Source organism: Ranitomeya variabilis, chromosome 3, assembly GCF_051348905.1.
Source record: "Ranitomeya variabilis isolate aRanVar5 chromosome 3, aRanVar5.hap1, whole genome shotgun sequence".
NCBI classification, from domain to species: Eukaryota; Metazoa; Chordata; class Amphibia; order Anura; family Dendrobatidae; genus Ranitomeya; species Ranitomeya variabilis.
The window spans coordinates 414,280,625-414,293,895 of NC_135234.1; the positions used below are offsets into that span (position 1 = coordinate 414,280,625).

The 13,271-nt window shown below is 46.9% G+C and overlaps 1 protein-coding gene across 6 annotated transcripts in view; it reads left to right on the forward strand.

Moving 5' to 3' along the window:
• The first annotated feature begins 2,334 nt into the window (after positions 1 to 2,334).
• DTX2 (deltex E3 ubiquitin ligase 2) overlaps positions 2,335 to 13,271 on the forward strand; it is a 155,475-nt gene continuing 144,538 nt past the window's right edge. For 4 of the 6 annotated variants that reach the window (XM_077296300.1, XM_077296296.1, XM_077296299.1 and 1 more), the window contains exon 1: positions 2,335 to 3,605. The gene's annotated coding sequence lies outside the window, so the exon portion shown is untranslated. Of the gene's footprint in view, positions 3,713 to 13,271 lie in introns of all 6 variants that reach the window. The other 2 variants (XM_077296301.1, XM_077296298.1) reach the window with 1 other exon arrangement.

Below are 13,271 nucleotides of genomic sequence, written 5' to 3' on the forward strand. Positions count from 1 at the left end.
ATTTTGGGGCTAAAACAACATTTTTGTGGGAAAATTTTGATTTTGATTTCATAGCTCAACGTTATAAACTTCTGTGAATCACCTGGGCGTTCAAGGTGCTCACTACACATTTAGATAAATTCCTTGTGGGGTCTAGTTTCCAAAATGGGGTCACTTGTAGGGGGGTTTCCACCGTCCACAGAACAGAACCAGCTGTCATTGATGGAATTAAAACTCAGCTATACACAACCCCTGGCAAAAATTATGAAATCACCTTGGAGGATGTTCATACAGTTATTTAATTTTGTAGAAAAAAAGCAGATCACAGACATGGCACAAAACTAAAGTCATTTCAAATGGCAACTTTCTGGCTTTAAGCAACACTAAAAGAAATCAAGAACAAAAAATGTGGTAGTCAGTAATGGTTACTTTTTTTTAACCAAGGACAGACAAAAATTATGGAATCACTCAATTCTGAGAAAAAAATTATGGAATCATGAAAAACAAACAAACAAAAAAACACTCCAAAACATCACTAGTATTTTGTTGTACCACCTCTGGCTTTTATAACAGCTTGTCTCTGAGGCATGGACTTAATGAATGTCATACAGTACTCTTCATCAATCTGGCTCCAACTTTCTCTGATTGCTGTTGCCAGATCAGCTTTGCAGGTTGGAGCCTTGTAACGGACCATTTTCTTCAACTTCCACCAAAGATTTTCAATTGGATTGAGATCTGGACTATTTGCAGGCCATGACATTGACCTTATGTGTCTTTTTTCAAGGAATGTTTTTACAGTTTTTGCTCTATGGCAGGATGCATTATCATCTTGAAAAATGATTTCATCATCCCCAAACATCCTTTCAATTGATGGGATAAGAAAAGTGTCCAAAATATCAACATACACTTGTGCATTTATTGAAGATGTAATGACAGCCATCTCCCCAGTGCCTTTACCTGACATGCAGCTCCATATCATCAATGACTGTGGAAATTTGCATGTTCTCTTCAGGCAGTCATCTTTATTGATCTCACTGGACCGGCACCAAACGAAAGTTCCAGCATCATCTCCTTGCCTAATGCAGATTAGCGATTCATCACTGAATATGACTTTCATCCAGTCATCCACAGTCCACGATTGCTTTTCCTTAGCCCATTGTTACCTTGTTTTTTTTTTGTTTAAGTGTTAATGATGGCTTTCGTTTAGCTTTTCTGTATGTAAATCCCATTTCCTTTAGGTGGTTACTTACAGTTCGGTCACAGACGTTGACTCCAGTTTCCACCCATTCGTTCCTCATTTGTTTTGTTGTGCATTTCCTGTTTTGGAGACATATTGCTTTAAGTTTCCGGTCTTGATGCTTTGATGTCTTCCTTGGTCTACCAGTATGTTTGCCTTTAACAACCTTCCCATGTTGTTTGTATTTGGTCCAGATTTTAGACACAGCTGACTGTGAACAACCAACATCTTTTGCAACATTGTTTGATGATTTACTCTCTTTTAAGAGTTTGATAATCCTCTCCTTTGTTTCAATTGACATCTCTCGTGTTGGAGCCATGATTCATGTCAGTCCACTTGGTGTAATAGCTCTCTAAGGTGTGATCACTCCTTATTAGATGCAGACTAACTAACTAATTTGATGCAGTTGTTTTTTTGGGTATGAAAATTTACAGGGTGATTCCATAATTTTTGCCCTATGCTTGGTTACAAAAAGTAACCATTACTGACTACCACATTTTTTGTTCTTGATTACATTTAGCCGATACAGCAGACTGCATAGATGAGGGAAAGAGCGCGCAACGCTCCTTCTCCCATCACCGCCGTCAGCATCTGACGTCACCGACGCCGACAGTGGGCTCAGTGACGTCACCACCCGGCGCCCGCTGTCAGGAGATGAGCGGGAGCTCGGAGCACTGCTGGAACAAGGAGGAAGAGAGGTGAGCATTTATTGTTTTTTATGGGGGCTGCCTTATACTACAGGGTCTACCTATGGGGGTACTGTCTTATACTTACAGGGTCTGCCTATGGGGGTGCTGCCTTATACTACAGGATCTGCAGAGAGCAATATTACTTTCTAGGGGGCAAAATGTGGGCACTGTTTTCTAGGGCACAAGCACCCGGCATTACTATATTATAGAGGGGTGCTTTAGAATTTAGAGGGCACAGAGAATCACACAGCAGGTGCAGTATTAGGGACACATACGGCAGCAGCGGCTCAGTATTGGGGTACCAGGTGCAGTAATAGAAACACATACGGCAGCAGTGGCTCAGTATTGGGGTATCAGGGGCAGTAATAGGGACACATACGGCAGCAGCGGCTCAGTATTGGGGTATCAGCAGGATCAGGAGTTTGTGCAGGTTGGGAATAGATGGTGATGGGGCTGGAATGTGACATGTAAAATGTGTCTTTGTTGTATTCTCTGCAGGTGAGTCGTTGCTGGAAGAAGTTGTCATGTCGGTCTTGGCCAGATGGAAAAGATGGGAAAAGTGAAGGATTCCATCAGAAAGGACGTCAGCGGTAATTCATTATCTGTAACTGTGCTGTGATCTCTTACATGTTCTGTAGGGCTGGTATTTACCACTGACCATATGGCGGTAATATCCATGTTGGTCTTTGTATAGAGCTTATCTTCAGCAACAGCGCGGTCATCTGCTGAGGCTCTCCTCCACTATTAGGGTGCGGCACCAAGTTGTAATCAAGGTTACCTGGTAAGGGGCCCACTCAGAAGTTTCGCCCCCCCGAACCAAAACCCTAGCTACGCCTCTGCTTCAAGCTGATGGCGTCACTGCCAGAGGCTGCATCATCCTGTTGTGGCTGAGACAAGTGATGTGGCATATACTCCATGAAGCCCTCCTCCTCCTCACTACTGATACGCTTGCGAGAGTCTGTGGAGGCCAAGTGTGACCTGTATTTTGGATTAACATACATTTTGGATACTATTATAACGTTTAAGTAATTTATCATTTTTTAGTTTGACATTTTTAATGGCATCTTTTCTGGAAATAAAGACGGTAAGTAATACAATACCAAAAGCAAACAGGAAAGTCACAATTACAATTGCCCGCATTCATCCTTTGGCAATTCATCTTCTTTTTACGTTTTATGGAATCCATTTTGCCTTTTTTTTTTTTGCACCAAACCCTTCAAAATGCAGCATGTGATTCGTGAACATGACTTTTACAACTCTATTTTCGTTTTTAACCATTTTCTGGGACTTTTTTTAATGCGAAAAGCGGCAAATACTTTCAAAAGTCGCACCTGTGTCTTAAAAAAAATTGCTTCAAATGATAAAAAACGTCACCAGAAACCTTATGAAATGGGGGAAGATGCGCCAAAAGATGAGGATTGTGGTAAAAATCGCAATTCAGCAGTCTATGAACATCAGGAGGCAAAACGTTGTCAAGTGTTAAAAAAGGCGCCAATGACACCGGTGGCCCCGTGACGGCCGCTCGCCAGAAGTTCCAGCAGTCCGGCCCCCTTCAGGCTGTGCACTGACTAGGAAGGAAGTAGCGTCACATGACCGCCAGCTGACACGTGACTCCTACGTCACCGCTACCAGGTGCAGCTCCATTCTAGACACGGCCGAGCAGCGAGTAGACAGTTCCGGAGACGAGGGACGCTGCTCATGTGAGTGCTCGCCTTCCAGTCACCGCCCTATAGCTAGCTCGCCTGTGCCGCCATACCAGTGCTCGGTAGTGTCCGGCCTGTCCCCGGTGCCTAGGGGACGCGGAAGTGTGAGTGCTCCGTACACTTGTGCTAGTAAGTGGTGTGTGATGCCTGAGTCACCGGCTGCCTCTCCCAGCACTCCTCCTCAGGTGCCCGGGCTGCTGACAGGTGGTGACGTGCCTGCTGTGAGGGGGAGTAGTGGTCGCCTGACACAAGGTTGCTTCACCTGCTAGAAGTCGCAGTGTTGCCGCTGCCTTGTGGTGTCCATAGGGCGCAGTGATGCTTGGACACTGGTAGTACATAGGAGCCATAGCTGTCCTCACCTGGCTTGTGCTGGGGACATTGGGACTTTCCCAGAGTCATCATGAGGTTCTCAGAAAGCCTCTGTTTGTATTGCCCTTATGAGTGTGGCCATTGCCTTGGAGCCTTGTGTCCCGCATGCAGCAGGAGTCGCCAACTGTCGGGTGCTGTTTGTGTCCGTTATGAGATATCTGTTTCGAAGTTGTTTTTCTGTACTTATAACTGAACCCCCATTGCTAGTGTTAACCTAGTCTAAAATGCCAACCTTTCGCTCCTGTGCCCCCTACTGCTTGAGACCCCTGCTCTATTAGCCAGTACATAGCGCCTGTGGGACTCGGCACAAGCAAATATCAGACCAGTTCACGCATCCGTTTCATGGTCCAAGTACGAACTGCCATGTCCAGACCGACTGCGAGTCTCCTGACCTGAAGTCAGCAAGCTCATATATGCCAATGAGCAGTGGCGTAACTTGAAACTCATGGGCCCCGATGCGAAAGCTTCAACAGGGCCCCCAAATATTTTAAATCTTTAATAGCAATAGTCTTTTTCTTATAGGCCAAAGGGACTTTAGGGGCCCCCCAAGCTCCGGGTGCGATTGCAACCCCTGCACCTGTTGTAGTTACGCTCTGCCAATGAGGCAGTTGCATTTGTGTCAGATCTGCGACCAGTCCATATACATTGCAGGCTGAGCTCAGACCATGAAGCATAGACCTCCCTTTAGTTTTGGTGGACATCGTAAGCTAATTCAATTAGGTGCTTCATGAGGACTGTTATTTGAGGAGTTGTATTGATATGCAAGTCCATTTAGATGAGATTTAGTAAAGTTAAATTTACTTCGTAGTAAACTAAGTGTGCGTTTACATGTTCCTTTTTTTTTTTTTTTTTTTGTCTCAATTTGCAGTAGAACTTAAATGTTTTAGCTGCAATTTTGGAAATTTGCAACAAAGTTATGGCCCCGATTCATAGAGAACGGTGTTTTTTCTTTTTTTTTCTTGGCCGATATTGATGAAGGGGGTTATGGTGGAGTCAGATGCTCCTGATTCATGAAGGTTTGCACACACACTTCATGAATCCGCTGTGTCTGATGAGTGGCATGCGCCTCCGTGTACCACGCCAGAAACCTCACTATACTCGGGGACTGGAGGGAGATATCTGGTGTCAGGAACGCCGCAGCGCATCATGAATTAGATGAGCTGTGGCATCACACCCCACTGCCTCCCAGTCCTGCACCATCTCTACCCATTTTGGCACAGTTGTGAGAAACTGTTGTTAAATAGCCAAAAGTCACAAATTTTAGCTCAACATCGAGTTGCTCCAAAATTTTGTGACTTTTCAAAGTTTTTACACCACTTTTTGGGCATAAAAGCTTTAATGAATTGGGGTTTGTGTTAAAAAAACAAACAAAAAAAAACAGCACTCAAGAATTATACATTAGATGTGCCAATTTCCAGTGGAGCTGGGAGAATCTATTTGCATGGGCTTGGGTCTGTCGGCCAGGTCAGCAATCTGTGAGCGTCTTGCCATACAGGATTACTGGCTTTTCTGTTGATTAGCTGGGCCTAGTTAATCAAAGGAAGAGCCAAAAAGCAAGGAGATCCACAGGCCTCCGGCCTAGGGGTCACAAATTACTGACCTGCTTGATGGACCCGAGTCCTGCAAATCAATTCTTCAATCTCTAAATTCCACCCTTTAGGCTGCGTTCACACCCTTTTTTTCTGCAGTCATGTTACTGTTTACCTGCACCATCACTTATGGCAGGGATATGGCTGTTTTCCTATCGCCACAACAGCACCCATCAAGAGAGGGGATCCGCCCTCCATCAGGACAGGAACCTACAGCTTAAAAAGGGCGGTCCCCCTCGCCTCTTCAGTTTGGGTTCCTGTCCTGATGGGAACTGCAGGATTAGAACTTACCTGGGTCCAAGCAGCCTCTGCGTGGTGTCTGAGGGAACGGCAGAGCCTGGGACGCCGGAAGCAGCATTGGGGGTGCCCTGCATGCAGACCCCTCCTCTGCTGGGGGATGGATGTCACGATCCCAGGGTCTGGGGGAGACCGCCCTGGGTGGTGAGGGTGCAGCACAGGTGGAAGAGTAATCCCTGCGTTCATCTGGCTACGAGCTAGTAGCTGCAGAAAACAAAGTGCTCGTAACCTGGAAGTTGAACCAGGTACTTCCGGGGGAGACCGGGGAGGATTCACTGAGGAGGCATGGTCAGGCCGCCTTAGGTCGGTGCTGGATCTGTGGCCGGCATGCCAGCAGAATGTCCTCTGTGGGGGTTATGGAGCACCTACCGGTGTCAGAGGTGGCTGGGCAGCGCAAAAAAGGTGGTAGCGGTCGCTCTAGGAGCGGGACTACTGACAGCAAAGTCGAACGGGGGTGGCAGCATTTGGGGCCCCAACGTCATGCTGAATCCCCTCCTCTGGAACTGGTACTCCACTGAACAGCTTCGAGTGGTGGGTGTTTAATGATCAACCAAATAGCTGAATTTTCTCCTTCTGTCCTTAGTTTTTGCTGACTTTTTAACCTAAAACAAAGCACAAGCAGTGTGCTCTATGCACAGTACCCCTGCCTGACAGCTATGTAAAGAGGCTTTGTCAGGCCTGCATATGCCAAACCCTGGATGAAGAGGCTCCCCTTCGTAAATCAGATTTAAGATGCAACTATCGTTAGGGCTGTCCTCCCGGTGGGAGGTAGATTGAGGGTACCGTCACACAGTGGCATTTTTATCGCTACGACGGCACGATTCGTGACGTTCTAGCGATATAGTTACGATCTCGCAGTGTCTGACACGCAGCAGCGATCAGGGACCCTGCTGAGAATCGTACGTCGTAGCAGATCGTTTGAAACTTTCTTTCGTCGCTGGATCTCCCGCTGTCATCGCTGGATCGTTGTGTGTGACAGCGATCCAGCGATGCGTTCGCTTGTAACCAGGGTAAACATCGGGTTACTAAGCGCAGGACCGCGCTTAGTAACCCGATGTTTACCGTGGTTACCAGCGTAAAAGTAAAAAAAAAAAACGTACATACTCACCATCTGATGTCCGTCAGGTCCCTTGCCGTCTGCTTCCCGCTCTGACTGACTGCCGGCCGGAAAGTGAGAGCAGATCACAGCGGTGACGTCACCGCTGCACTCTGCTCTCACTGTACGGCCGGATCTCAGTCAGAGCAGGAAGCGGACGGCAAGGGACCAGACGGACATCAGATGGTGAGTATGTACGTTTTTTTTTTTTTTTTACTTTTACGCTGGTAACCACGGTAAACATCGGGTTACTAAGCGCGGCCCTGCGCTTAGTAACCCGATGTTTACCCTGGTTACCAGCGAACCTCGGCATCGTTGGTCGCTGGAGAGCGGTCTGTGTGACAGCTCCCCAGCGACCACACAATGACTTACCAACGATCACGGCCAGGTCGTATCGCTGGTCGTGATCGTTGGTAAATTGTTATGTGAGACGGTACCCTAAGTCATTTTTATCACCAATGGGCTAAGATAACATCCAGTACCTGGATCCTGGGAAATATTTCATCCGGGATGAAATTGGAGTTTCGGAAAATCCCTCCGAGCTCCTTCGTGCTAGCAACTTTAAATGCCCTGGACCAGCAACAAGCCCTGGAAATAGAAATTCTGCAGTTGAGGGAAAAGAAAGTTTTGGTAGAAGTCCCTAAAGGCCAGGAAAGGAAAGGATTCTATTCTCCCTTATTTCTAGTTTCCAAGCCTGATGATTCATTTAGAACCATTATAAACTTGAGGAAACTGAATAAATTCCTGCAGTATCATACCTTTAAAATGGAATCTATCAGGTCTGCAACTAAACTTCTATTTCCCAGGTGTTACATGACAGTTCTGGATCTAAAAGATGCTTACTACCATTTGCCTATTTTCCAAGACCACCAGCAATACCTCAGAGTGGCGATACGGCTAGGCGACCAGGTCAGACATTTTCAATTTGCTGCTATGCTGTTCGGGCTGTCTATGGCACCACAGGTATTTACTAAAGTAATTGCGGAGGTGATGGCTATCTCAGTGAACGGGATACCCTGGTTATACCTTAGGGCCCCTTCACACTGGTCGATTCTGCTACGATTACGACGCATTTGCGTCATATTCGACATCGCAGTACGAGCTCGTAGCCAGCGGTCACACTCTACGATGTTAACGCTTTTTCTGACGTAGTTGCGATGTGAACGTCACGCGTCGCAATCGTACGCTACCCTTCACACCGCCATAGTCCTACGACTCCGAGCGTGACGTATTACCAGCATGGGCGTGCTAAAACGTCACGCCCAATCAGGAGACAGGTATGCGGAAGCCCAACCCACGTAGTCGCATTACGAGCTCGTATGACCGCCGTCACATACTACGATTTCGACCGCCACAGCGAGACATTTACGACGAAAGAAAGTTCTGCTCTTTCTTTCACATCGTACGATGCTGGGCTGCGTCGCAGATCGTAACGCCATGTCACACTTTGCAACCTCGGAACGAGGACGGATAAACGTCACAAATCGAACGCTCGTTCAGACTTTGATTGCACAGTGTGAAGGGGCCCTAACTTAGATGATTTCCTAATAGTGGGAGGGTCGGTTGTCCAGTGTAGGACCCGCCTAAATCGTATAATATCATCCCTGCAGGATCTCGGCTGGTTAGTCAATTTAAAGAAGTCAAGGTTAGATCATTCGACTCGTCAGAAATTACTCGGCATCTTTCTGGACTCTGAAGCCCAACAATTTTTTTTTCTGGCGGAGGACAAAAAAATTGAACATCGTTCGCAAGGTTGTGGGAGTAAGAAACGATCCAAGTCTGGCGTTAAGAGATGCTATGTCCTTGCTGGGTTCCTTGACGTCTTGCATACCATCCATTCAGTGGGCTCAGTTCCACACCCGCATGTTGCAGAGCGAGGTACTCAGAGCAGACAGAAGACTTCAGGGCCGCCTGAGAGTAAAATTGCGACTGTCAATCTCCACGCTCGACAATCTGGTCTGGTGGTTGGACACGCAGCACTTGTCAAACCGGGTGCCGTGGGGAATAAAACCGGACAGCATAGTTACGACCGATGCCAGCCCCATAGGGTGGGAAGCCCACATGGGAGACAGGCTAACCCAGGGGAAGTGGTCAGCCATGGAAACTCAAGGCTCTTCAAACTTAAAAGAGCTCACGGCAGTGAAATAACTTCAGTTTCTACCGTCTCTGCGGGTTCACATGTGCGTATTCACACTTTCAAAATGACAGTGGTAGCCTACTTAAACCATCAAGGGGGAACAAGGTCACAATCACTGATGTCTACCGCAGACTACCTACTTACCTTGGCTGAGGCTTATCTCCTTTCTGTCGGCTCTTCACATAAGGGGGAGCACAATGTGCAGGCCGATTATCTCAGCCGTCACTCCCTACGACAGGGGGAATGGTCCCTGAACCGACAGATCTTCGGACAGATAGTCCATCTATGGGGCCTCCTGGTTATAGACCTATTTGCCACAAGGAACAGGCAGGTCGGGAAGTTTGCACCCCTACGGGTAGCGGACCGGCCATACATAGTGGACTCCCTTCAGGTTTCCCCCAATGTGCCTGATTTCCCTGGTTCTCAGGAAAATCGGGAATAAGGGGGTGAGAATGATATTAAATGCCCCCTTCTGGCCCAGAAGGCCATGGTTTTCATGATGAGGGCAATGTCGGTAACCGACCCTTGGGTATTATCAACAAGCCTGGAGCTTCTTTCTCAAGGCCCATTCCGTCATCCTCAGGTGGAATGTCTCCACTTGACGTCGTGGAATTTGAGAGGGAGCTACTGAGGCGTAGGGGGTTTTCGGAGACATTAGTTACCACCTTGTTGAGTAGCAGGAAGGAAGTTACTACTAAGATTTACTGTAAAACCTGGAAGAAGTTTTTAATGTTCCATCAATATCCTCTATTGGACCACGTTCCAATTCCGGTGATTCTGGCGTTCCTTCAGAAGGGCCGAGAATTGGGACTATCAGTCAATACCCTTAGAGTTCAGGTGTCAGCATTGGGAGCTTTGTACAATAGTAACGTGGCAGGTAACAGATGGGTCTCTAGATTCATCAAGGCTAGTGAATGCAGTAACCCGGTACATATTGCTAGATTGCCGCCATGGGATTTGAACCCCGTATTAGACGCATTGACAGGTCCTCCTTTTGAACCCTTAGAGTCAGGGTGGATTGATTGAAATCACGCCGATTTAAATCATGATTTAAATCACGATTTAAATCAAAAGATTTTTTTCTATTTAAATCGGATCGATTTAAATCATGATTTTAATCATGATTTAAATCACTGATTTAAATCAAAAGGTTTTTTTTAATATAAATCACGATTAAAATGAGAAGTGAGAGCAGTGCGCATGTGCGCCCATAGTTACACGGACGAAACTAGGGGCAACGATCTAACGCCAGGGTGAGGGGGGACCCCAAAGTAAGTAAAAATCTTTTTTGTTTTACTATATGGCAATAGGTAGGTGTTTAAAAGCAGCATGTCTTAATTGTATAAACTATTAATAGCCTCCACATTTTGTTCATACTGCCCCTTTAATTCCACACTTCTAGCTTGGTTTCACTTTTGGTTTAGTTTCTTTTTCCATTCAGTTGACATGCCCAAACTTGTTGGATAGTCGGCATCCTACAGAAACCTCTGGAAGAGCATGGCATTGTGAATGTTACACATATACAGCCTTTATTCTACTGAGTTAAACAACTCAGCTTTATCTCATGATGGAAGAACCTTTGGATGGTAAAATATTTTCCTCAAAAAGCAGTTTATTGAAAAAAATCCGATTTAAATCAAAAAAATCAGATTTTTTTGATTTTTTTTTAAAAAAACATTGATTTTTATCCACCCTGCTTAGAGTATGTGTCCACTTTCAGGATGGCCGGCGGTTTTAACGGAGCGGCAAACTTGCTCCGCCCAAAGCTCTGCCCCCTTCTGGAGACGCGATGATGCCGGATGTGTTCATTGCACACATCCGGCATCATTGCACCCCACACATAGGGCCCTGTGATTTACCTTGCGGCGGCGCAGCGTCGCTGAAAGGTACACGGACTTGCTGCGATCAAAAAATACGCGCCGCATGTCCGTAATTGCAGGGCCGCCGGGTGCGTGTTACCACGCATAGTGGAGACGGGATTTCATAAAATCCCCTCCACTATGCTGTAACATCTGGACGCTGCGGACTGAACGCTGCGGCTCCACGCAGCGTTCCATCCGCTGCTATTCCGGATTTAAAACGACACGTGGACACATACCCTTAGGTTCTGCCTCAATAAAGGTGCTGAACCTCAAGACGGCCTTATTGGTAGCCTTGACTTCCGCAAGATGGGTCAGTGACATCCAGGCGTTATCAGTAGATCCCCCTTTTCTAATGGTTTTTCAGGCTAAAATTGTTTTGAAACCAGACCCTCTAGAAGGTAGCTTCTAGATTCCATAGAAGCCAGGAAATCTACTTGCCATCCTTTTTATGATAGTCCTGTCACAGCAGAGGAGCAAAGGTTCCATACTCTAGATGTTAGAAGATTGGTGCTAGAGTATTTAGAAAAGACGCAGAGCTGGAGGCAGAGTAGTGCGTTGTTTGTTTCCTTCCAGGATCGAAGAAGGGGATCAAGTGTCACAAAGAACTCTATCGCCCGATGGATTAGAGATGCAATCTGCCTAGTCTATTCAGCCAAAGGGGAAACTCCACCAGAGGGAATAAAAGCTCACTCAGCACATGCTATGGCATCGCCCTGGGCGGAAAAGGCAGACGTCTCCATTGATCCAATCTGTAAGGCGGCAACGTGGTCGTCACCTTTTATAGACACTGTCTTGATCTGTCATCCACCTCCAGTTTAGACTTTGGGCGATCAGTACTTAATGCTGTGGTCCCTCCCAGGTGCTAGTCTCTGAAAGTCTCTCCGTGGGAGCTGTCGTGGCTATAGGAAAACCGATTACTTACCGGTAATAGGATTTTACAGAGTCCACAACAGCACCCACACATTTCCCCCCCCCCCGCCTCCCTGTTGTTAATCACTGGATTCCTGTCCTCTGAAGGAAGGTGTGTCATATAGATTTCACTCCGTAGTGGTGATGGTGTTTAGTATTATTAAGTTGAAGATTATCTTGTACTAATTGGATGGCGGTTCCTCTCGTACTCTGAAACACAAACTGAGGCGGCGAGGGGGACCGCCCCTTTTTAACCTGTAGGTTCCTGTCCTGATGGAGGGCGGATCCCCTCTCTCGTTGGGTGCTGTCGTGGTCTCTGTAAAATCCCATTACCGGTAAGTGATAATCGGTTTCGCTTGCAAGATGATGCAGTTGATTGTGTTGGCAACACAGCTTTTTCTTGTCACATAGTTGGTTTCCTGAGCGATTACGTCATTGTTATTGGTAAATGTTAATAAGACCACGGCCACACAAGGCTGTTGCAGCTACAGTCCTCAGCATGACCACTGCGTGTAAATGCACGCTCGAGGAGCGCTCTTCAACTATATAGCAGTTACATTTCTCCTGACGAGCAATCGTTTTAGAAGTAAAGATTTGTTTTGATGAACTTTAGTTTAATGTGTGTGGGCCTCTTTACATAGTAAATTTTCTCTTTTAGTAGAGAAAAATACTTCCTCCTCTATTAGGTCTACAAATTGCAGACTTGACAGTAGTTTGACAGGTGACATTAGTGACCAAGTAATGATGTGATGGATGAGAAGGAGGGATTACAGGGTCAATAAGAGGAATGTGATTACTGTTTATTGGGGTAATATATTTGTGATGAGGCAGTAAAATAGCGTTCTATTAGGGACTTTAGAGCAGATCAATTACCCCTCTAACTTGTCGTTATTTATGTATGTTTATTCATGTCTGAATTTTATCGATTATTGAAATAAATATTTCTCTATTCCCCATGACAGCACCATGGAGAGAGGGGATCCTCCCTTCAGGGAAAGGGAACCTACAGATAAAAGGGCGGTACCTCTCCCCCACGTCAGTTGGTTTCCTGTCCCTGATGGGGAAACTTCAGTTCGGCGGTACCTGAGAAGATGCAGGTGAAGATTCAGGTCCGGCCAGTCCGGGTTCTGGCAGCAGGAAGGCCCCTGCCATGGCTGGTGCGGTGCCTGACGCCGCCACCGCTGGGACCGAAGGGTCTTGCATAGTGAGCGGGGTAAGCGCGGCTGCCGCTCCGGAGAGGATGCAGGGGCTTCCGGGTTCATGGGGGCGCACGCGTGGTCAGCGTGCTCCCTGTTGACTGCTCCGCCGCTCCTGAAGTGGTGCGGAGCTTCCGGCGCATGCGCAGCTGAGGCGCTCCCTGGTGCCGCGGCCACAGGAGGAGGGCGCACCAGAAGTGAGGGGGAG